The sequence below is a fragment of the Lichenostomus cassidix genome, chromosome 4A (assembly GCF_008360975.1).
Source record: "Lichenostomus cassidix isolate B80296 chromosome 4A, HeHo_3.0, whole genome shotgun sequence".
In the NCBI taxonomy this organism is placed as follows: domain Eukaryota; kingdom Metazoa; phylum Chordata; class Aves; order Passeriformes; family Meliphagidae; genus Lichenostomus; species Lichenostomus cassidix.
Genome location: NC_139485.1, coordinates 4,773,927 through 4,799,433, shown reverse-complemented (window position 1 = coordinate 4,799,433; position 25,507 = coordinate 4,773,927). Strand labels below are relative to the sequence as shown.

The 25,507-nt window shown below is 41.7% G+C and overlaps 1 protein-coding gene across 11 annotated transcripts in view; it reads right to left on the bottom strand.

The window, feature by feature from the left end:
• Positions 1 to 25,507, bottom strand: part of HTR2C (5-hydroxytryptamine receptor 2C) — a 224,847-nt gene that overhangs the window by 57,208 nt on the left and 142,132 nt on the right. For 8 of the 11 annotated variants that reach the window (XM_085060273.1, XM_085060269.1, XM_085060270.1 and 5 more), the window contains one exon: positions 12,441 to 12,856. The gene's annotated coding sequence lies outside the window, so the exon portion shown is untranslated. Of the gene's footprint in view, positions 1 to 2,493; positions 2,588 to 7,681; positions 7,831 to 12,440; positions 12,857 to 20,065; positions 20,299 to 25,507 lie in introns of those variants that run through there. The other 3 variants (XM_085060274.1, XM_085060275.1, XM_085060272.1) reach the window with 3 other exon arrangements.

Genomic DNA, 25,507 nt, shown 5'->3' with positions numbered 1-25,507 from the left:
TCTGTGAGCCTCATTCTGTGGTGGCACTGGGATTGCACTCCCTGGTTCCCAAGGTGCACAGGCTGTCGCTCTGCCTCTGATGCTTTCCCTGGCAAACAGAACACATCAGAGCCCAAAAATGTGACAATCCATGTGTCATTCTGGCATATATCACTCACAAAGTTTTTGTACAAAGAGAAATGTTTCTTAACTTAATAGTCCCTGGAGCAATAAGAATCTAGCTCACAGTTTGCATGCATCCAGGGCCAGAGCCTTGCGTGGGATGCATGCCTGGAGCTGAGCTCAGTTCAGAACAGTTTACTACCTCCAAGCTGCTCAAGATGGCAACTTGTTTAACCTTTGCTGAAAGCAATAATTGAGATTTTTCTGCTACAGAGAGATCATCCTCAAGAACACTCAGCTGGGGAACCTGACTTGTGTGAATCACATGAAGAAAATATGACCTGGTAGGGTCCATTTTCTGGTATCCAGAAAATAAATTTCTGAAATTGGAAAGCGTGGGTTTTTTCATCTCTCTCTTGGTTTTCAGATAGGATGGGAGCAGGAAGGAATCAGCAAAATGAAAACCAACATCGCTTCAGATTTTTGAAACTTTGTAATTTTTTTTTCCCCTGAGTATATTGAAAAACATGATAAAGGCCACCTGCCTTGCAAGAAAGGAAAAATAATGACTTCTGCCAGAGGGCCATTGAAAGTACATTATGATGTACTTAGTTACTCTTAAAGGGACCAATAAAAAAAAATAAAAGAAGAAAGCATGTTCTGGGTTTTTCCAAACATTTCCAGTTTTGCAATGAGGACACTGAAAAAGTGAGTAGGTATGAGAAGGAGAAAGCTGGGACTTTGCTTTTTAAAACCAGAACTGTGGAACTTGAGCACAGCTTTGTAGTTCACTTGTTGGGTCACATTTTCAAGAAGTAGTCTAAAGTTTGGCCTCTGCACCAAGGTACATTTGCATCACCAAAGAGTCTGTAGTCCTAGTGCTTGGATTTGCATATATAGTGCTGTAATATCTAGGATTTGTGCATATTTACTGCAAATGGGAGCAAGTACACAATGCATCACCTCTATAGCCAAATGGGCTAATTCTGCTCACAAACATTTGCTCACAGAGATTTAGGAGCTACTCTGGGGCCAGTTGAATGGTTAGACCATTATGATTTGTTAATTTACTTTTCAGTACTTTTGAACTTTACCCACATATTTACAGAACTGGCCATTTCCTTAATGTATTAGCTATGGCCCTGACTACAGTTTTTAATTATCTACAGAGCTTATTCCTTCATTGAGTATTTTTCCCATCCTGTAAACATACTGGGCATTTTCTAAAATTTGGGTTTGGGCTGACAAATTGTGAAGAGAACAATAGTGAGGTGATGAATCATTGCAATGACAGCACACTGTCTCCCTACAGATGGAGGAAACTACTCATTGTGTGCTAGGAACAAAGCAGAGGACAAAAAAATCAGCCACCTGTAGCTTATGCCAACATCATGAGCAAGAGCTAAAAACAACTACTCTCAGATCTTGGGTCAATGGTGTCTCTGACACCTTTTCTCAAGGACTTCCAGGATGCCTTGCTGAGTTCTCACCTCAACACCCAGCAATCCCTCACCCACAGCTTGGGCTCAGAGACTCCTGCAATGCAGTGCACTCATCTCAGCTTGTCCAAAGTCTGTTTTGGTACCTAAAGCTCAGTTCTTCCACATGAACACAAACTCGGTTGGCTCACCAAAACACAAGCCAGAGAACAGAATAATCACTGTGCAGGTAAAACCTTTTAGGGGTACAGAGAGGGTGGGGCAGACTCACGTGAAATAACTGGGGATCTACCCCACTGCCAGCAATGAGAATGAAGTTTCCAAACTGATGAGAGCAATGTCTTTTTTCTGCTAAGACACAGCAATGGGTGGGAAAGAGGCACTGTAAAAACAGCAGAGGTGCTGCTTTGCAGAGAGCCTCTCGCAAATCCAAAACTTTTAAAAAATCATTTTAGCAATGGGATTCCTTCTGGTGTTTCAGGTAAGATTCCCAGACATTTCCGCAGCACAGACTGACCCCTGCCAGGCACAGTGCTATAGATCCTGTCATCCCCACACTCCACAGATGGAGCTGCAGTGGGTTCACCCTGGCTGGATGCCAGACACCCTCCAGGGCCAATTGCTCCCCTCCACAGCTGGACAGGGGAGAGAAAATATAACAAAGGGTTCAGGAGTTAAGGACAGAGAGAGATCCTAGCCTTGAGGCAATTTTGCTACGCAGAAGAGTAAGATGAAGGGAGTATTTAAAATATTTTCAGGATTAGGAATGAGGATCAGAAGCCACATCAACAGCCAATCATTCACAGGCAACCAGCTGCCCACAAAGAAGCTGAAGAAAGCCCTGCATGTGGAAAAAGTGTAGCAGCATCCAATGACAGCTCATACCAAACAGCTACACAACCACAGTGTGTGTTGGACTAGAGATACCAAAATAAGAGAAATTAATGCTCACTTTTGAGGTTTCTTCTCTGCAGTGGGTGGGACAAGCTTTGCCTTTGGTTTTTACTGTGTTTCAATTCATTTGCCTCATCTTGCTCTCACCATTTCTACAATGCAATCCCCAAAATCCCAGATGAAAATCCAGGGAATAATTGATTAAATAAATTTGTTATTTCTTATTCAATACAAGTTTCTGATTCATCTAAGTTTATTCAATATGTTCATGGTCCTCAGAGCAGTTTTGGTGAGCCTTTCACTATATTACAATGGAAATCTTTCCTTAGCACTGTTTCACTGTGGGAAAAAATTGAATACTGTCAGCTAAGGCCATCTTAAATCTTGAACAAATTACTTTTACTCTCTCTAATTATTACTTACCAACAGATACACTTCCAGCATCCTCTTCCCATTCATGTTTTCTTGCAATCACAATCTAAAACCAGATGCTAATGAATCAGCATTTATCTAATTTCCCATTTCACTAATTATTTATGAGATCAGCTAAATCACTTTCATTTAGAATTATAGACTTAGTTACACAAGGCAGAATTTTGTCACTATTAAAAATGTTAAGCACCTAAAAATAAATTATAAAATAAAATTTAATCTGTGTTCAAGGTCCAAATATATTAATAAGTGATTTTTAACTGGCAAGAACATATTTCATTTTAGAGATATCCTTTTAATCCAAAATTAATTAAACAAGAATGGAAAAATTAAATGCTGATACTGAGTATAAAAGATCCTGCAAAATCACAGGAGTGCATTTTTGCATTCCAGCGATAACGCTGAAACCAGCCTGGTTTTGTATCTTCAAAAATGTTATGAAATATGAACATATTAATCCTGCCAATAGATTAGACAAAATTTAATGTGCTGAAAGATACACAAACCTTCAGCTTCCAGAGGTTAACTCCAGCTCTGGGAATGTCACAGCTTTGACACTAGAGTCCAGCAGGTGACACTGCACCAAGTGCCACACCAGCTCCACTCCTGATTGCACAAACTTTCTTAATCAGATTCTGAGAACTTCATAAAATTTTTGAAAAGTGTGTTTGTATTACTGAAAGTAAATCATCTCCCCTGATAAAGAATAACCTCTGCTGCCCACAGGTGTGGTGCCAGCCCTAAACCCCCTGGGAGTGTTTTCCCAAACAGCTCCTGCTGCATTTGTCACTGCCCTGACCTTTTCCTGTCCCTCACACGTGCAGAGTAAGGCAGAACAAATAACCTGAAACCAAGTCTTTGAAGAAATACGTTCCTTGAAGCACAGGTTTCCTAAGAGAGGAATTTCTGTGGGGAGGGATGGGGAGTGAAGCTCCTGGGGGTGAGAAGGAGCTGCTGGTGCCATTGGTTCCAGAGTGCCCAGCCCTGTCCCCCTGCTGCACATCCCTCACACCCAGCCCTCATTCCTTCCCCAGGCAAAATCACACCATTTGCTCTTTGCAGATCAGCACTTGACTGTTCAACCCATATTTCTGGGCTTCAGTTCACCAAGGAAAGCCAAGTACTTTGGATTTTTCAGTCACCCTAAATCCCGTCGTTGACAGCAAAAACACATTGCTGAGGGGTTTTTTTGTGGTTGTTTTGTGGACTGTTTTTCTAGCCTGAGGATTTTGGCTAGAAAATTTTTCGGAAAAGTGAAAGAGAATGAAGCAATGACATTACTCTTGTCCCATTTCCAGGCAAAGTGGCAGAGAGCCAGTTCTGAGAATCTTTCTGAGAAGCCAATTGATTCATGTTTGTCTCAAGTCCCAGCATCCTTGTGAGAAGCTGTCAGAGGGCAGCCAAAATTGCCTCACCTACAGATAAAACGCCACTCTCTTTCAATCATTAGCAAAACCAGGGAAGTGTCACAGAGCAAACAGCCTTCCCCAAAACTCAGATTGCACCCAGAAGTTCACTAACCATTAGTCATCGCCATAAATCAGCATGACTAATCAGCTCAGCTCCACATCTTAATGACACTGATGGATTTTCACCAGCCCCAGGACCTGCCCAACAGGACCAGGGCAGCTCTGGTGACCTGTGCAGAGGGTGCAGGGTCATGGTGAAGAAGCCTCCCCACAAGATCCTCAGCAAGCCTTGCTTTAAGCCAGGCTTGAAGGTGTCCTGTGACTAGCACAGCCAGCTTTCTACTTTCACACCTGGCCAGTGGCAGAAGCCATGCAAGCTGTCAACATGAATGGGGAAGAAATAGCAAAATGGAAAACACTACAACCTGACTTCCTTTTGACTTTGCATCTCAGAAATCAGCTTGTGTTAGATACAGAGAGAAATGGGACTACAATTTAGACATGTTCTTTCTTTAGGTGAACTCGTTCACCTGGCAATATTTCAAAGCATCCTTATAACACTAATATATTGGTCCATCTTCACAGGAAAACTTTTACAGAAAGTCTAACAGCTAATTTAGCAGGACTCCTTCATTACAAGTTCTTACACAGCTTCTCTATTATCTCAGGCTCTCAGACAGCCTTTCAGTCACACAGTATCTGTACAACACATAAACACAGTTATGTCCAATTTACAAGCAGATAAATCAAGACCTGCTATCTTGGAAATAAAATTTGGGAGAGGCAGTAGAGCAAACACTGTGTCCCTGCCAGGTTCATCACTGGATTCTCACTCCAGAAATCCTGGACTGTGCACACTCAAAGTTCTCAAGCTTTTAGCTTAGCCATGAGAGCAAAGCACGCCCTTCTATCAAACTGGAACTCTTTGATAACCACTCTGCTTGTCAGACTAGAAGCAGTAACAGAAAGAAAGAGAATAGTGGGAGATGACAAAATTAAGATAGTCACAACTATATTTCACAGAACTTTCATGCTTCAGTGCTGTTCCATCAGACACCTGAGGGAAAACATGACTCTGGGCATGTTTTGGACTGGCTATTCATCATGCCTGAAATTCAGCACTTTGAAGTGAGCTGTATCAGCTCACTAGCCCAGGGGTGGGGTTTTTTTTCTTTTTTGCCTTTATTTTATTCTTTTTTCTCAGCTGGGAAACATCCCAGCTAATTAATGAATTGAAATAGTCACTAATGGATTCAGTGAAGGCAAAAACTAATGCAAGAGAAGTGCTGGGAGCATAGAGCCACGAGTGGAGGCAGGGTGGGGAAACCTGGACAGGACCCTTCCTTTTAAGAGCAGCTAAATGCTCAGCAGTTAATCGAGCAGAGGAGCTCAACCCATCTTATTCAACTACAATGTAACTTGAATATCATTGCTGTCCTATGCCTGACACATCTAAATTAGATGCCTGAATTTCAGTGCTCAGTGTGAACATCTGAAAACAGTCTGATGGCTCATGGGCCATTTCTGTTGTGAATTTAAAGCAATTGTAATGTCTGAGACAGTTTCTTCAATGCCCATAACTGAATTCAAATTAAAAGCAACAACCAAGAGACATGAGCCTAACTATCTCTGCCAGAGGCAGAAGAATTGATATATTAACCGAAGGATGAGGTGGAACACATTGTACCTCAGGAAATGCATTTGCTCCAAAACACATTAAGACTGTCAACAATTTGGCTTGGAGGTTCACAGCATGGTACTCCAAAAAAAAATCATTACTGTGCCACAGTATGCAATAAAACTGGTCTTTAACACAGACAGTAAAGCTATAGAGAGAAAAGATACATGGCCAGCACCTCAAAGAAAAAGTTTCCCAGGCTGGAATAGTAAATGATTAAATTTTGTACTTTATTTGATGTGAAAAGTTCCAATTAGACCCTAAGTGTTCTTCTGGCATGAGGAAGTACCATTTAATCCTGCTGTCCATAACCTGTTACCACTGCTCTTCATTTCTGCCTCACCTCTGCACACACACATGAACACATCAAGGCTGTCCTCCTGCACACCCTGTCCACCAAGAGGAGTCATCAAGTAGAAAAACAATTTCTTTCCCTCCTCCAAGCCAAATAGTTTGTTAAGAAGAAGAAGTCCAAATCCTCAGTCTAAATGTAGCAAATAGTGCTTGGGACCGCAAGATGAAGCTCACGCTACACTGGGAATTTGTTGTGATCACTCAATCTGTTCTCTACATGGTTTGACTCCCTCGCTGGGAGTTGGAAGCAGAACAATGTGGTGGGTGTGATGTTTTTCACTTCTCTACAGTTCAACTGCTTGGAAGCTTATCTTCCCTTCTACTTACTCCTTCAGTGACCTTGGAAAATATAGATAGAGATCATAGAAGCAGAATCCTAAAAGGATTATTGCTTTTATTATCTTACTATTGGGAAGCTGATTAAAAGCACATATCCTTTCACAGACTACCCTGTCCATTAGCGCTCAGCTCTCTTAAAAAGGTCATTGAGCAGGATATTAAACACAACCTTAAGTACTGAGCACCCTTTACTTCCAGTAGAGGTGTTCTTCTCATGGCAAATATTATAGAAAGTTGTCTATCCCTAGCCCAGGAGCCCTATCTTACTTCCTACTAAAATACAACAATAGCAACAGAGATTTTCATAAAATCTCACTGGCCTGACAGCGAGCCAAAGAAGGGTGATGGGGGATGGAAAGCTACAAAAATACTGCTGTTTTACCTGCACAGTTTCAGCCAAATCTCTGGTCTGTGATGGTCCCTGAGCCACTGGCCAGGCCACAGTGACAATATGCTTGATCTGGCTTGGCGCCCTCAGCACTTCTCTGCTGAGTGGCAATACAAAGCCCAAATCACCGAGTGAAAATCACTGCAGATATCACCTCATTATTTCCACAACTCCAACATAAGGACGTTTTACAAGGTCTGAAGGTTGGGCCTTTCCTACTTTCCCATTACAATAGCAAGCTGCTTTCTAATGCCATTCCTTTTGTAGCTACCAGCTGCGTTGGCATCAAGCAGTGATGATCTCCTCATGTCTCCTCCTACCATGTGGAAACAGCAAGGCATGAACCCTGAAGACACTCAGTCAAAGAGTCTCCCAAACCTAGGAAGAGGCCAGGCAGGGTGAATATGTTCCCAGCCTCTCCAGGCTGTTCAAAGCACCAGTTATAAAATCAGTGTGTTTAAGAACAGGTTGCAGCAGCCATCTCCATAAGCACCTCAGTCCTATTGCGTGGCCACACATCTCCTTTAACACAGCAGTTTTTATTCCACGCCTGGTTTGAGGAGCAATGAATCTGCTGGAACACCAGGGCGATGTGGTGTTTGATTGAGGAAGAGAGCAGACTGCCAAAGGGACAGAAATAACTCACAGGAGCAGCAGCTTTATTTCTGGGATGACATCTACTCTTAATCCATTGCTGCTTTTCCGGAAGAGTCCCCCACAAGTTTGCAGAGCGCCGTGAGTCAGCGTCATCCCTCGGAATAAACCCGGGCGCGGGTCAGCTCTGCTGGGATTGGCCTGGGGAAGGGAAGGAGTCCTGCTTGCTGACAGCTGTTATGCAATGCAGATAACCCATCTTCCCCCAGTCATTTGTGGGTGTCAGGAGAAGCTAAGAATAAACCAGGAAAAGCCTCTGGAAAGGTCTGCTAAGCAGTGAGCTGCAAGGAACATCTCTCAAGGTACAGCGAGCATGGCCTGGCTTCAGCTTAAAACACAGCCTTAGGTGACCTCTAGTGCATGATCACAGGTGATAATCACACACTGCACTTAAAGTGACTGATTTACCTGTCCATGAAGTGTTAAAACCAGCACAGAAAATGTTAGAAAAAATAGTTACATCCCCATTCATATGGGATACATAAGAGTTGCTATGCTTAAGAAAATAGGTAAGTGCCCCCTCCTGCTCATTAAAGGGAGTTAAGAAGCAAATTGCAGCATTTAAAATCCTGCTTACCCACAAGCTAGGTAAATTAGAATTTCTTTTTTTTTTTTTTTTAACAGCCCATCTCAAATGAGCTCCAATAATGTGCATCTCCAGCAGAGAAAGCAGGTCAGCACTGACTGCCATTCAGAAGGAGAGATGGTCAATTAAAAAAAAGAAGCCAATTAAGATGCAATTGGGCAGTCCTAGTCAGGAAGATACTAGGGAGAAAAGATAGGAGATAAGGAATATGACTAAGAATATCAAGTCTCCCTAGCAGAGGCTGTGGCAAATCTGTTGTTGTGGATGAGATACATTTCATGTCCTTGCCTGCAAACTGAAGAAGCATGCTATGATCACACCCCAGAAATAAAAAAAAAACAACAAAAAACCAAAATCCAAACAACAACTCTGTGTTTTTGTCAGCTTTAAGCTTCTTATTTTCCTTGTTAACAAGATCAAGAACTTTCCTTGCCAGAGAAAGCTCTATAACTCTGTAAACTTATGAAAGTTTGTTATAGCCAGGATTACTGATTATCTCCTGATTAATGTTGAAGCTTTAGGGCAGTCTAGCAGCTAAATGAATACTTAAACTCTACATGCAGGATTTAAAACCAACTGTTGACTCTCTTGAGACATGCAAAGCAAGCTTGCTCTCAGTGTCTTCAGAATAAGCATAATAGTCCTCATGCACTCTAAGCACAGTGAAATTGCAGCGATATAAAACCACAGATAGCAAGGTTAGAAGGAAGTCCAAGGTATAAAAGGTCATACCACATGAAAAGCTGACCTTCACTTTGTTGCAACTGAATTTTTGCAAAAATAAAAAGTTGCGATCCCTTTTGAAAAAAAATTGTAAGATTTAACCTAACCCACATGCACTCCCAAATCAAAGGTCAATAACATTAAATGTACATTTTTATATTTTCCAAAAAACCTGAATATGCTGGATCTGTTGAAGTGTCTAATACCAGCTAGAATCAAGAACAGCACAAGACAAATTATAAATCTGGATGAAAAGTCTCTTCTGGAATGTACCAGATAATGGCTTCCTGCAATATTATAAAAATATAGGGTGAAGAAGATTTTAATTCAATGCAGCAATAAAGAGTTTCAATTAATTCAGTGGGGCAGGGGGTGGAATAAACAAGCCCATCTCTGCTCAGCATAAAAATCAACAATCTTTGTAATGGAGCAGAAGGACTCAGCCTTTTCTCTCTTTTTTAGAAATATAGCTCTGTGAGCACTGGGTATATTATCAATCTGAACCTTCTGGATGCTCTGAATGACTTGGTCAAATAACAGCAAACTCACTGCCCTGCATTGCTCAGAGAAGGTGCACAACCTGCTTGGACTTGGCTTCACAGCAAATCAGGAGTAGGACATGTGCTGTTTCATCATGAGCATGTTTTGAATTTGAGGAAATGAACTTTATATTTTAAATTACAAAAATTATCATCCTACATCTGTATTCAAATCCACAAATGATTCCTAATAGAACAACATGTTGGTTTAGTCATCAAACAAAACAGTCTGGTGCTGGTAGCAGCAAGGCACCAGCTGTTCCTGAGAGCCACTGTGTGTCAAGTGCAGTCGCTGGGAGGTTTTGAGTGAACATTTAGCTACCTGCCCAGGTTATCCTTTCCAGGAGCAAGAGGACACAGGCACAGCTCAGCTGGTCAGAGCCTGGTGCTGATAACACCCAGGGCAGGGTTTGATCCCTGTATGGGCCATTCACTTTAGTGTTGGACTCAATCCTTGTGGGTCCCTTCCAGCTCAGAATATTCCATGATTCAAATGCGGAGTCAGCAGGAATGTTCCTACCCAAAGTGCACAGAAGGAAAGGAACCTCTGTCTTTCAATTAATTATTTAAATTACTTGATGCAACCCTTATGTTCACAATCTGCAGCTACACTGAAAAACATAAGCAATCCAAAACCTCCAAGGACCTTAATCATTGCAGAATATTCAGGGAGAACTTGTTGACAACCGCAGCAGTAATTTAAATCTGCTGGCACTTTCAGAAACAAATAGCTCTGTATAAAATCCAGCTGGAGCTGCCTTCCCCTCCCCTTGGTCCCTGAACACTGACAGCACAACATCCTCACCTCCATCCCCCAGGTGATGAGCAGGGCAGTCAGTGAATCCTGCACATGGAGCACACAGGTATTCTCTCCTGAGAAAAGCACAGAGCAAGTCTTCTGCAGCTGTCACTGAGAAATCCTCCCCCCACAAACAACTTGTGTGGTTTTTCACAGTGTTTTTACTGCTGGACAGCAACCATGGATTTTTCATGGGAATCGTTACCCTCTCCAAAAGTAGAATTCTTCACTATTAAAATCCACAAGCAATGATGGGTTAGTGATATTAAAGCTTTTCTGTCTCCCAACCAGCAAGTTATTTTCTCTTCAATTTTCAGTTATTTTTTCTTGTCAAATTCCAACAAATCATTCCAACCCATCAGAGGAGGATGGGTTTTCAGTTATTTTTTCTTGTCAAATTCCAACAAATCATTCCAGCCCATCAGAGGAGGATGTGCTGCAGCAGTCTGAGACTTCACGAATCTCCAGTCACCAATGGGACATCCCTGGGGTCTTGACCTTGTCTTCCTGCTGAACTGCTGCTTAAAACATCCTTCGAGACCTCTAACTACCAATTTATAGAATGTAAACTTCAAAACACTTCTCTGAATTTTAAGGGACAAGGATAGTACAATAAAAAGCCAGAGGTTAAAAGACAAGACCATGCAAAGGAGATAAACAATTTTGCTATAATTTTTTAGATTAAGTGTACAGAGCATTTATGAAGCTAGTGAAAATCTTCTAGATGAGCCTTTAGGGCACATCAATTTAGAATTATTTTATTTCTGTTCCCTCCTCACCAACATTGCTCAAAAACATTGCTGAAAAGAGTTGCCAGCAATGTAATTGAGCCTGTGAAAGGCACCATAAAGGCTTCTGTGCCTTCTGTGCCTCAAGGCACATCACTTCTGCTCCTTCCTTTATTTTTCCATGTATTTAATTGAACTCAGCAGTAACCTTTATCACGTGAGACCAAGATGGCAAAACAGTGGATTTGATCTGTGCACTGAGTCTGGACTGCCCTGCTGGGGGAAGTGGTGCCTGGAGATTCCCTGGGTTTGCAGTGGGAGAGCCCATGTTGTCTGTCCCCCTGCTCCCACTTTGTGGCAAGTTTTTCCCCACATCTTTTCCACATAGAAGCCCACAGCAAAAAAAAAAAAAAGTCAGGATAGCAAATCCCTGCAGAATTTTTCCACAAATGACATGTAACTGTTGATAGGGAGCTGGGCAATCAAATCAAAAGCAAAACTAAAATCCACACAGCCAAACCCTTGCATTAACATTATATCTACAGACCACTCTACCCTTCGCTTTGTTCTATGCAGTATTTCACCCCAGATTTCATGTTTGCCAGAAAGATTTTCAAAATGGAAAGCAGTATCTCAATGTCCAGCTCTGCAGCATCAATCTCAAATTACAAAGCATTTCTAATGCAGAGGGTCATAGAAGATGATGCAAAACCAACTCAGCCCTGAACCTGTAGGGAAGAAGAAATTCTGGCAATAATGGCAAGGACATCATCAGAATTATTGTCATGAAATGTCTGTAGTTACCACACTGGCAATTTTTCCAAATGGGTTGGCTTAGAGACAGGTCTCTTGCAATGATTACTAAATTATTTTCTTTACAAAGGTCTAAGTGGCTCTGTTTTCCAGATGAATAGCCTGAAGCCACTTGGTTCAGAGCTTCAGTCCCCTGAGATTCATCTTGGACAGTAAAGAAATGAGACAGATGAACACTAAACTATTCTGTGTACGAGCCCAGCAGTGGCTTGGCTGATGAGAACACTTTGTGTAAAGTGCCACTGAATTTAAAATAAAGACAAAGGTGAACTGAGTCTAGTTAAAAGTTAGAAGAAATCAGAAGCAGTATTTGCTAACAAAGCATTTTAGACCAAAGAAACCTTCCTCAAGAGAATTTTGGCTTCACCACATCTCACCTCATCTGGGAGAGCTGCCTTGCCAGGCAAACTGAGAGCACTGAGCTGCAACTGGCACTTTTCCACCCCAGGCACTGCCAGGCTTCTGGAGTGCCCTGTGCCCCTTGCCCACCCCCAGGGAGTAGCAGTTTCTTTATTTGAACATGCAGCAATACATTTGCCCAGCACTCAATGACCAACACTTACTTTTTTCTTGAAGGAGAGCACCTGTGCTCAGGGAGGGAAGCTCTTTGCAGCCACTTGCACATCTGGTGGGTGGTGCTGCAGTGCTGCTGGCAGGGGCTGGAGCAGGGCAAGGCTGTGGGGCAGCAGGGCGAGGATCCCACACTCACACAGAACCACCAAGATGCAGGTTTGCCCCAGCCTGGGCTGACATGGATCAGGATCTGGGCAGCACAGCAGGAAACAGGGAAGTTCAGCCCCGCTGGTAGCTGCTCCAAAGATTTGAGGCTTGTGTTGGATGATGAGCTGGGCAGGTTTCTGTGCCTGTGGCTCAGGGCTCTCCCAGCAGGTCTTCAGGAGTTCTCAAAGCACTCTGAACCTGCAGATGGCACTGAGCTGAGCTGCTCACTGAGGAGGAGGCTCAAACACACCAGGGAGACCTTTGGGGAAGAGAGATGGAGAGAGAGACGAATTAAAAACAATGTTTATCCTTGAAATTTAAATGTCTGTGGCTTTTCTAGAGTACATTTGAAACATCCCAATTAAATTAGTCCATTAGATAAAATCCTCTTAATTGGACAGCTTGGTCAGCTGTGGCTTACTCAGAATTTGTTCTGGTTGTAGTGTTTTATCATTAAACATAGTTCTGAGTAATTCCAACCTCACAACACTAAGCAAAAATTGCCCATAATTAACATCTTCAAATTCAGGCAGCTTTCATCACACAAACAGCAGCAAAAGCTCATGCCACTCTCCTCCACTCTACTTTTCTTGTTTATTTAGTCTGGTTTACAGCTGAATTCCTTCTCAGGATTCCACTGATGCAAACTTGCACTGGTTTGAATGGCTCCTCTGCAAACAGAACAAACCAGCTCTATACAGGAAGGTTTAATCTGTCACCAAAGCTTTTCAGCAATCAGATCCCTAAGCATTAGCTTTGTTAATTAAAGTAGCATATCTGAAAAATTAGCAGAAGGGAATATATTGGCATATTTCTGTGCAACAGGGAGAATTTATACCTTCTGCAGTCACCAGTGGAATAAAAAAAGCCAGTATAGCATGACAGATGATGTTGCAGCACCCCTGGGCTAGAAAAGCAAGTAATGTGAGTCACTCAAAAAACACAAACATTCAAAAGGTCATTAAAAAGCTACTAAACCTCACAAAATTAAATAAATACATTAATCAATTAAAACCTCTATGAAATATCCTAATTGAATTTTGCTGTAGTAATGTCACGTGGCTATGGAATCTGCTCTTCAGTAATCCAACCAAAAGTTGGCATGTTCCCATCCCCACTTATTCTCCCTGATTATATGAAACTTCAGAAGGAAATAAAAACAAGCTGGGGGGATTCAGGAAAAATAAGTACTAGTATTTAAAAGTCATCATGTTCTTTTAATTCAGGAATCTTAAACTCATCTATCCAAGAGAGTGGATGGCATCCTTCTGCAAAAGTGAATTGCAGCCACAAACCACTGCACAAATCATGAAACACAGCATCACTGGCATGGGCAGTCATCCAGCACAGGAGCTCAGGTCAGGGAAAAGCCTGACACTTTGGGGAACTCAACAGCTCCTGCTCCAAAACCTCTCTACTGCACAGCCTAAGAAAATGAAATGGCCAAATTCCCCAGTGCTCCCTACACACTCACACAGACCCCAGAGCTTGGAGCAGCACTGGGGAAGTCTCCATGCAGAGGCTGTGCAGGAATCCAAGAAAGATCAAAATCTTTTCCCAAGAGTTTCCTGGGATATCCAGCACAGCACAGAAGTGTTAAATGAGAGGGGAAGGAGCACAAAAAGCAGCAGCAGCACAAAGAAGACCATGGGATATGTGTTGGCTGCAGCAGTGTCTGCACCACCAAACCAGCCCCAAGGCAGGGTCAGCACAGAAACAAGAGCACAGGGGGGGCACTGACATCTATAAGCATGAAAAACAGGGGAAAATTACTGATGTAACCTATCTCAGCTAACCCACAGACCTACTGTCATATATCATACCAAATATCAACCCATGAGTGCTCTCCAAAGGGGAGAGGAAGCCAAGAGGAGGCACAGAACATTTGCACAATGTGTTCCTGTGATGGACCATCCAGTGCAGGTTTTTGGCTCTGAATCTGTCTGGTTTTAAGTACCACAAAATTTCTGTCTTTAAAAAGTCCTTTTTACAACAAAAGTGACTCTGAACAGGTAACTGTCCTTTACCAGGCCACTCAGCCAATATGATGCAATTCATACTGCCCACAGATCACAAACCCCAGTGAAGACTTTGCCATGCTACTGCTTGAGGCCCAAGGCACTGCCCTTGGTGACCATCTCAGCTTGTGACAGCTGCTAAGATGAGCCTGGGAACAGAGGACAGACTGCAGCAGCTGCTCTGAGGCTTAAACGAGTGTGAAATCCCCAGCCTTACACACCAGCACTGCACCATGCCTTCTCCTTTATCTTTTATAAAATGACCTCTCAGGAAAGCAATTTCCAAAGTGACTGGTGTTGATGGTGACACAGAGCTAGGGGAAACAGAGAATTTACAGTGATTAGAATAGATCAGATTTATGGACTAACAAGACAGACGATGCATGAAGCAGGGAATGAAATGTAATGAGGCCAAGAAAAAATTAAACACATGCTCTATTCCAACCTAAACAGCAGTGTACAATTAGACAGGAAACACAGACTAAAACAATTCACATAATGTTTTGAAGCACTATAAAGAAAAAGCAGAAAAGATCTTACAGACTTCATAATACAGAGAAAAAAAAGCAAGGGAAGACCGTGAGGGAGTCTGAAACCTCTGTATGAAATGCACAATGAGCCTGTCAATCTCAGGAGCACTTTTTGCCATGCTTAAAAATGTGAGACGCTGCCAAACAGAATTCCAGAAGGTTCAAACTCAGTCCTGAAAGACTTCATAGATACCGTGTTATTTGGGCAATGTGAGCATTTTTGCAAAATTAAACCTACAAGTTACATTAAATCATCGTAAAGCTTGAAGGATCTGATGGCCTTTAGGCATGTGAGAGATAAATGCAATAGAGATGCTGTTTCTCAAAATGAAAGGGTATAGCAGGGAATAAAACTGCCTTAGAGGCAAACAGGAATGAGAAGCCAAGAATTTGAACTGGTCCCTGAAAAAGCCTTGGTGGTCTGGAACTGTGGCTGAGCCATGCTGGAGAAAATGTTGTGCCAAAGGATGGACTGGTTTACCCAATACTGCTGGGGGGAATATTTTAATGCAAATATCTTTCTTACAGATAAAACAGTGAAAATTTTCTTCGTGTGAGGCTTATATTTCTACTCTGGAAACATTTACATAGATGCTTAACTTTATATGTGTTGACTAGTTAATATCAATTGGGATAATCATGGGCTTGAATTTAATATGCTTAGTGTTATAAAAGGCAAGTGGATTGGCATGTTGGTATATTTTTAGCTGTCTTTGGTGCATTTTGTATTTTTTGTAGTTGTACTTAGGACAGCAGGAAGAACTGCAACTCCCAGAAAGCAAAGAGACAATGCAAGATTTTAAAATACTATCAGGTGCAACAAAACTTTTCTTTACTGGAGTGCACTTATTTTTAGAGATGCTCTGTGCATACTTTATTAAATTATTTCTTCAAACACATCAACTTCTTCACTGTATTCCTGACTAGTTTCTTGATTGGGCCAGAAGTAAAATTATCATTCAGATATTAGCAGGTTCACTTTTCAAAGTCTAATCTATTTTGAAAGCTTAAACAAATTCAATAAATATTTAAATTAAATATAATCTGCACTTGCTTAGTGATTTTAATTAGAATTAAGTTGCTGTTCCCTTGGAAAGTGTGTTTAAAGCCAGTACAATAGAAGAATAATGATAGGGCATTTAAGATCCTGTACCATTATTAATACATTTTTCAGTGTATTGCAGTCTGAATTTAGTTGATGCTGCAACACACCTACTCAGACTTACGCTTTAAGAAATAAAAAAAAACTACAAAGGATTTGAAAACTTAATTTTGAACTGCTGTGATTGAGACACAGAAGAGTGTTTTACTCAGTTTTTTCCCCCATTTTTATTTCAAGTTCAGTTTCTTCAGGACTCCCTTCCTGACCCCACTGGGTGTAACAAAGGAGCCTCACAGAGATTTGTAAGGCTTTAGGAAGAAAAGCCACCTGTGCTGACTTCACACTATTCTTTTCAAACAAGAGAGTTACAATCCTATTTAAGAAAAAGATTTGTTCCTTGCGTGAGGGTTACAATATCTGCATCATGGGCTCTCCTCCTACTAAATAAATCCAAGAAGACCAAAGGGTATCACACCCACCTCAGAGCACATCCCCAGCACAGGGAACCCACTCAGGTTATAAATCTCACAGTCAGCTGCAAGTCTTTTTCTCTCATAATCCACCAACAAGTAAAAATATTCCTTCTGTTTGTTCTAATCTCTGAAATTATGCCTGAATAGATTGTAGCTGCATTTTTACCACAACATGGACGCTGTATTGGACAAGTTTTTCTCTGCAGATTGGTTTAAGGGACAGAGTCAGAGGTAGGGGCACAGGCTGTGTCTGCCCCTTGCTCCCCAACTGCTTAAATGGGATGGAACTGGGAACCATCAAATAGAACCCCAAAAAACCCCAGAAGAAAATCACATTTGAACCCAGTTTCAGTAACTCTGAACATTACTACCTAAAGCAAAGGAATGTTGGTATTTTGCAGAGAATGGCATTCAGTTTTCTTTTGAATGGCTCCATGGCATGAAAGAAGATAGCTGCATCTCTCTGGAGACCTGATTTAAAATCTCTAACTCATAACCAACAGCCACTTGCTGATCTAGAAATAAACCTCCCACCACAAAACCCCAACTCAGCACCCCAGAAAAGAGCAACACCCACAGACACAATCACAAGAGGGCAGAAGATTAACTGTCGTTTTGATCTTTTGATGAGAAAGAGCACAGTGTTGACACAAAACTGCATTTTCTCCAGTGGACACCAAACAACTCAGAGCAGCACAGACCAAGAGAGGATTTTCAAACTGCCATCCATCCAACTTCAATCTGTTCTACCAATTCAGCTGGTGACATCCAAAGCCCCAAGGCATGAGCACATTGCTCCTTCCCTGCTAAAGAGTCAGCATAGACAATATTGGATATTTAGGTATTTTAGAACACTCTTAGGAGAGAAAATGGAATAGAGCAAAGCAAAGAGCGCACAATTTTGGCAGCCAGAAAAAAACAGCAATAATCTTTTCCACCACAGCAGAATTTTCATTTCATGGAAGTTTGGCACTGGGTGCATAGCAGCAGGGTCTCTGCCACCAAGGTAGGGTACAGCAAACACATTAAGCAATTCTTAATGACTTCAGCTTTGCCCTCTGTCATTCTCCTTTTTCCTGCAGCCCTTCACACAGAGAACAAGACACGTACTAGCATCAGCTTTCTCTCTGTCCCTCAGACACCTCTCTTCTGACTTAATTTCCAATTAGCATTCCTGTTTTATATCCAGTGTATCACTCATAATAATTTTAGTGCAGTCAAACAGCTCCTCCCCAAATGAGAGGAAGGTTAATGATGCTTCCTGTTACTGTTACTATACGCTTTGCATAAGAAAGGGAGTGGATTTCTCAAACAACAGGAGACAACATTCCTGTCCTGTAAAGCCTCCGAGCAGATGTTCCTTTTCCATCACTGACTTTGAGCTGGGCTGCCCACGTTTTACAAAGCCAGGAGGTGCTTCCTGCCCTGACACTTTTGTACCCTGTGGCCAGCTAAGAACCCCAAGTGTCCTTAGCCTAGATCCTTCTCTAACAGAGCAAAAAGCTGTCCTTGAGAATGGAGCCAAATGCCCCAAAGACAAAGCTCCTTGCAGGGGTGCACTGCTGGGGGTGTCTTCTCCTTTCTCCTCCAGCAGATATTTATGAGCCACACACCAGCCCAGCCCTGGGGCCTGGGTGGGCAGAGGGAAGGGTTCCTGCTGCTCTGGAGCCAGGAGGGGTGACAGCAATGTCAGGTCCCTGCTTCACCTCCAAAGCAATGCGTGTGAAACCCAACTTGTGTATTCAAAAAGCAGAAAACATTAGAGGGAACACTACATGAAAAGAAGGATGATCCAAATAGGGGTTTGATCTAGGAGCCACTGACTGTAGCCCAAATACTTCAGTTTAAGTAATTGTTGTTAATCCTATTGTATAATCCCAGTTACCGTCCCAGTTATCCCAGTAATCCTAGTTATCTTCCCCCAAAGAAAAATATTAATTTTGATTGCCTGGTAACAGTTACCACTGGTTGTAGCATTACAGTAACTTCAAATTTATTTATGCTAATAGCACAGCATGTTAACAACTATACTTTTTCCTATTTTTCACATTTCTTATTGTTTAAATAATTAATTTTACCTCCAACTTCTGTCAAAATGCTTTTGAATAAAAGTTGGAATTCAATTCACAATGCAGAAAAGTATTTCAATAGGTGCACTGGCTACAAAAGAAACCATTGAGCTTGCATTTTAAAAAATCATCACATGAAGAGAATTATCTACATAATTAGTGAGTTGAGCCAATTGTGGCTAATCATAATGTGATCAAAAGATTAGAAAAGACCTCACCTCACCTTTACGTAAGAAAGGATTGATGATAGCTGCTGTTTTTATGAACTAAAGTGGTTTGCAATTAAGCATAATTCATGTGTTTAGCCAGAGAATTCCCTGGGTTGTAGCTTGCTTTATATATTAATAGGAAACCTCTTAGAATTAAATATTTGGGTTATGTGAACTTGAGATATTATGATGGGTTTAAATCTTAATATAGAAATTACGCAATGTCATTTTAATTCTGCAGGGGTGTATTTTAAATAGACATATAAGATTTTAAGTTAAAAAGACAAAACCAACCCAAACAAAACCACCAACAAGCCTGCCCCTTCCCCCAGGACTTCACATTCCGTGGAGATGGAACTGATTTGAAGGATGCCATCAACAAGAGAGAGCAGAGGGCAGCTTCATAAACTTAATGCTCATCAGAACCAAAGCAGATGGGACAGGAAATGTAGTCCAGCACCCCCACAGAAGACATTCACAGGGGCAAAAGGGTCTTATCCAAAATAGGAGACAGCGCCTGGGCTGAGCTGGATGTCAGGTACATCATCTCAGCTCATCACAAGGCTCAGACACCCACTTCTTCAGTCTCTGTTTTTCTCTGGATCCCACTGACCCCCTTGCCAAAGTGGGAAAGCCCTCTGTGTGCTGTTTGTGCTGCTGAACTCGTCATGTCAGCTTTACTCAGCATCACAAACCTTAGCCATGCTGGTCCCAAGAGGGTGCAGGTGCTCAGCAAGATTCCTCCCCACACCAGGCTGTCTTTTCAGCCAGGAAAGCACTGCCCCTGCTCAGGGCTGAGCTTGCCCAACACCCCACACAGCCTCTGGCAGGCTCACCCCATCCCCAAATCAGCCCAGAGCCTATGACAAAGCTGGGCTGAGACCTCAGATCCCCAGTGCCATGACCATGGGGCAGGCAGCAGCAGTTCTGCCAAGTCTGGCTTAAGCTTTGGCTTTGCTTCAAACAGGAATCAATTCAGGGAAACCCTTAAAGATCTCTCTTGCCTTCAGGAACACTCAAAGCACAAATCAGTAGCGTTTTGTCTTGGCGCCAGGCTTTGTACTTACTTTGTGCTACCATGAACGACTGCCAAAAGGGAAGGGAGAGGAACTGGGCTCCATTAGCAAGACTTTAGTTTTTCATGATCTTCCCAGAAGTGGCTGCCCATGCTGTTCTGATGCATCTGTGCACTTCTCATCCAAGTCACTGAAAGCCCACGCTGCAGCCCTGGGGTATCTATGGCTTTTAATCCCGGGTGACAGCAGTATAGGCAGCGAAAAGAGAGCTGATCCTCCAGAAAGTATTGCTGGGAAGGATGAATTCCATGTCAGCTTGCTGTCCTCACAGAATGACATGCACTGGCCAAGCTACAGACATCATATAAGGTGCTGATTCTGGATATATGCAAAACAAAGGAAGTGGCATTTCTATCGGCAGGAAACATTTGGGTTGAAGTTAAGACAAGTGTTTAGGAATGACCAAGCGTGCTTACCCAAGAGGTGACAGTCACAAGTGAATTTTGTCACCTGAAATTTACTGAGCCATTCCTACTAAAAGGGGTGTGGTTTTTTCTATCCCTTCAAGGGGGGGCTCACCAAAATAATCTGCCAAGTGCTCACAAGGTGGGGAAGAAACACACACCAGGGCCTCTGCTAGAGCCACTGCCTTTGCAAAATGCCTGTTTAATGTTTAACAAATCTAAAGTTAGGCTTTGCACTGTCAGCTTTAACACCTAACCTACCTAGGATGGGAAAAGTGCATCTTATTTAAATTAGTTATTAGTATTTCAAAAAAGAACCAAGGAAGGTTCTTTAAGAACACCAAGCAATAACAATTAATAATATCTGAGTCACTCGGCTGGCTTGGCTTTAGATGTTAAGGGGTTCTCTGTGGATTTTCCCTTTTACGAGTATTTTAAATTTTTTCGATTAGAACATTATTTTTATAACTACAGTGGGGAAATAAATATCTTAAGAGGGTTTTTCCTTTTTAATACAGGGTTCCAAAGTGATTTACAGTGAAAATTATGAAGACTTAATATTTGAGTTTCCTCTGGAACATACTGTTCCTCCAAGGTCAGTACCATTGAATAATATTTAAAACTCATGGCAATACATGTCTTGTGGGGCAGCCAAAATGCTGCAGTCCCTAATGACCTGTGCCACAGGACTAAGAACCAAACAGCTGCAACTGTCAGCAAAGTTTTGATCACCAATTTGGGAATTAAAAACTATCCTAAACTTATTACAGCCAAGATTTGCAGGGGCAGCACAAAGGGCATCTCTTTCCCTGACATGAGTCATTACCTTCTATGTGATTTGCCTTCTGTGTTTTAAGATTCCCCAAACACTTTTACATTAATTGCATTCATGCAAGTAAGCGATAAACACAATGAAAAAGCATCACAGAGCACATTTCCTTTCCCCAGTTATTTTCTAACGAACAATTTGACATGCAGACAGTGCCCACTCTGTAGAACACGCTCCTCAAAGGCAGGGTTTGAACAGCCACAACCCAGCTCTTCAGAAAGCGACCGCGCCACTCCTCGTGTCTGCATTCAGCCCAAAATACCACATTTATTTCAAGGTTTGCACCATTTCAGAAGGCTGCACAATGTCTCACAGATAAGCAGTTCTGCAGAGGAAACAAAGGCAGGGAAAGGGCAGGCGCTGGGGACAAGGACTGACTCCACGAGACATCCATCACGGCGTAACAAGCACTGCATTCTTGGCAGGTTTATCGCTGCAAAAAAGGAATTAAGAGCAGCCTTAAGAGCCACAGCACATGGGAGCTGCCTAATGCTTGAATTTCACATCTGGATTTACTGATGTTGTAAATGTGCACGTCATGAGGCTCACAAAACTCATATCCTGTAGTCAAACAGCCAAGTGAAAATTTAAATTTTTGTAACATTGGCGGCAGGAGGAGAAGATTATTCCCCATGGCTGAGAACCAGCAACTGAAAATAGTATGATGCTAAATGAATAAAACTTACAGAAGTAGTTAAAAGAACCATGAAATCCCCCAATGTAAAGGTGCTGAGTCAAGTTTTCTGAGTGTGTGGCAAGACTGCACTGCCCAGAAAACAGATGAACTCTTTAGAAAAGATCTACCATAACTCTTCTGAAAATAATTTTTATTTTTCAAATCACTTGACAAACTTCCCAGTAGGGACAGCTGGGAATCACACGTCCAATGCCCCACTGTGTAGCTGTATACCTAATGCCTGATCCAAATCCCTAATGGACATCAATTATGATATAAGATGAATTAAACATGAAGATTATTTATTTCCTAGCACATTTTAAGTGTGTACTTGTATGTGATGAAAATTTTATTGTTTGTTCTTGGGAAATAAAAGGGGCAGGATGCCTGGTGTTAAAACGAATTTTCTAATTGAACTTTAATGAGCCTTGTCAAACCTCTTGATGCAGCTTCCTCACTTCTAAGGATCACTTGGTCCTTATCTAAAGAATGAGCCTGCATAAGCATTTAAAGGCAGCAGGGCTGTGTGAGCCTTAGCTCTTACCAGAGGCAAAATATTTTTCTTTTAAAAATTAGCCAAACGGAATTAGCTAATGGAATTATTTTACATTATTTTAGATAATGTATGTAATTTATTTACATTATTTCACTTATGAGGGAAGGCACTAAGGAAAAGGGAAAAAAAACCCCAACCAGCCAAAACTCTGCTAGTTGTTGGCAGATTAAAAAAAACTAGCAAATTCCACATTTCAGAAGTAATTTCCCCCTAACGTTTTCCCTTGAAAACAAGAAGATTGTTTTGTCTTTTCAAAGAGAGATCACATTTTGACCACTCTGCTGTGACCAAGGTCATGGCCAATGCCTTAGAACCAGCAGTACATTTATGTTGTTCACACGGTCAGGAAACTGTTACCCAAGTTTGTAAATTTTTTTTTAATGCAAACATTACTATAGCAAAGAAGCATTTTGTGTGATTCAAGTAGAACACACTTTCAGAGGCAGTGAAGTCCCAGAGGGCAGTGTGGATGTGCTCCTCTCAATGCTGTCCCTCTGGGCTGCAGCAGGTCCCTGAGCACCACAGAGGGGCTCCCAAAATTGACCTGGATATTTTAACAATAAAACACACGCAAGTTTCACAGACCTCTTGGAAACCTTTTCTTCCTCTTCATGTCAACATTTTCCTCTTACACCCAGCTCTTTCTTTTGCCTCAAGGAGGCTGTTACAGCCACTGTGTCTTGTATGGGAGATCTCAAATGCCACATCCGGCTACAACAGTGCAATGAATTATTCCCATCAGTCCACATTACAGACTTAGGAACTCAGATTGCTGTCACTGTCAGTAGTCCCAAAATTAATGAATATAGTTTATGAGTAATCCTCAGTTCAATTTAATTACCTTACACCAAAAGAACTAGCAAAAACCATGGCTTCCATCCAAAACAGAGTATTATCCATCAATGTATAAGAGCACTCCTGATCTGAGGTAGGGCAACCACTTACTCTCATGCCTCTACGGCATCAAAGGCTTCAGTCATCGAAATTAAGCTTCAGACATTTTCAATTATGATGTATTCTTTTAACAAAAGGCACCCCAAAGAAATTTAAAATCCTCATTTAATTAAATCCCTAGCCCCACAAGCCCATTGCTGCTTTGTAAGACTAAAAATTTCCTACATGTTAAATAGGAATATCATTCCAAAGGAAAAATAATGTCAAGGAGAAAACTTTATTCCTGAAGAAAACTAGAACTTCACTTAGTATTTTAAAGACTTCATTAACAAAACCCTCTGTGGGTATCTACAAAAGTTAAATTAAGATCAAGACCTTAAACAGTTTGTCAAACAGATGAGTACATCAAAGCATTTCAAAAAGGAAGAACCTGAGACTTGAAAAGCTGTCAAGAGAGCAGAAGTGAGAAGAAATAAAGGCTAATGAAGTAACTGCAATGCCTGAAGAAATGTCTGGAATAGGTTTTCCTCTACATTATCATTTTAGAGCACTAAAAATGAGGCTGAATTCCTTTTATGAGGCTGAATTCACTTCATCACATTCAATATTTTATTACATAGAGATGCATATTTCTATAAAGACCCCCTTTCTTAATCTCTTTGTAACTGGAAGATCTCTTTGCCGTTATTTCAAAGTTATTTGTCAGTTGGGAAATAGAGGAGAACAATACTGCATCCATTCCTGTAAAGCTGCTGGAAGATGCTGTAGTCCTGGCAGCTGTCCTCACCACCTAAATCAGAGCCGTCAAATGGTGAGATGGGGAGAAAAGAGTCCATTTGCTATGAGTAATTCAATGTAATTTATGTAAATAAATCTCTGCAAAGATCCAGAAAAAATAAATCAAATTTTTCTTTATCTACAGTGACTTAAAGCTTAAGGAAACCCATAACATCCTCAGGCTTCAATATTGGCAAAAATGCACCTGCTTTGGCTTTCAGCATGATACCACTCTGTATGGGCACCTCTCATCCCCAGCAAAAGCAGGTGTATGGAAAAGTCCATTTATTGGCTATCTGCTGTTAACAGTAAAGAATTTTGTGTTAGAAGGAAGCCAAGTTAACAGCTGATCCCAACTCTAAAATTGCAGAGCTGTGTAATCATCTTTGTATCTCTTCTATGAGCTCATAAACAAATGGGTATAAGCTGTTACACTACTTGTCTTAAGTTATCACGATAATATTTTTGTATTCATCACGATTTTTAAAGGACGTCCAGTTTCACCTTAAACACATGCTAAGTTTGTGTTCTGCATGCTAATTCTTTCAGAGCCACAAGGCTTGCATCCCACATGGAAAGAGCTGAATCTTCTGTGAGAGCTGGAATTAATCCTTCTGACTTGGAAAAATCTTTTCTCAGTCCTATCTCTGGGCATTCATTGCTGTTTTGCCCCCCAACACAAACTGAATTTTAAGTGTACTTGCTGTGAGAATAGAGGAGATATTTCAGTTGCCTATTCTATTGAGCGCAATGCTTCCCAAAATAAGTTGGGCTTTGATGGATGATTATTTGAAAACCCTGCTTGTAAGATAAAAGCCAAGTTAACAAAACAATGCATTTCATTTAGCACACATCATTTGGGAACGGTGCTGGAGACGCATTTGAAAGTATTCAATTGCAGAGACCCAAATTGGCTGCAACAGGGAGTGCATTGCACCGAGGGAACGGCCATGGTCAGACCATGGCTTCCTTCAGCAAAACCCCAGAGCCAGGGAGGAAAACTCCTGGAGCTGAGGGAGCCTTGGCCACATTTCCTGCTGTGCAGGCTCAGGGTCTCCACTACAGTTTCCTTGCTGAGTTGGATTTATCAGCCTGAGGCCCCAGGAAGGAAAGTCCCTGTGCCCCAGAAGGCAAATTTTCATGGCCCAAATCCAGTTCTTCAGGTCATGGAGCCTCAGCCTCTGGAGGATCAGAGAATGTGTTGCTTTCTAAGCTCATTTGGTATGGGAAAAGAAATACTGTGCAGGATGGATGGAGATGGCTCCTCTGCCACCGACAGGAATTCATCATCACAGCA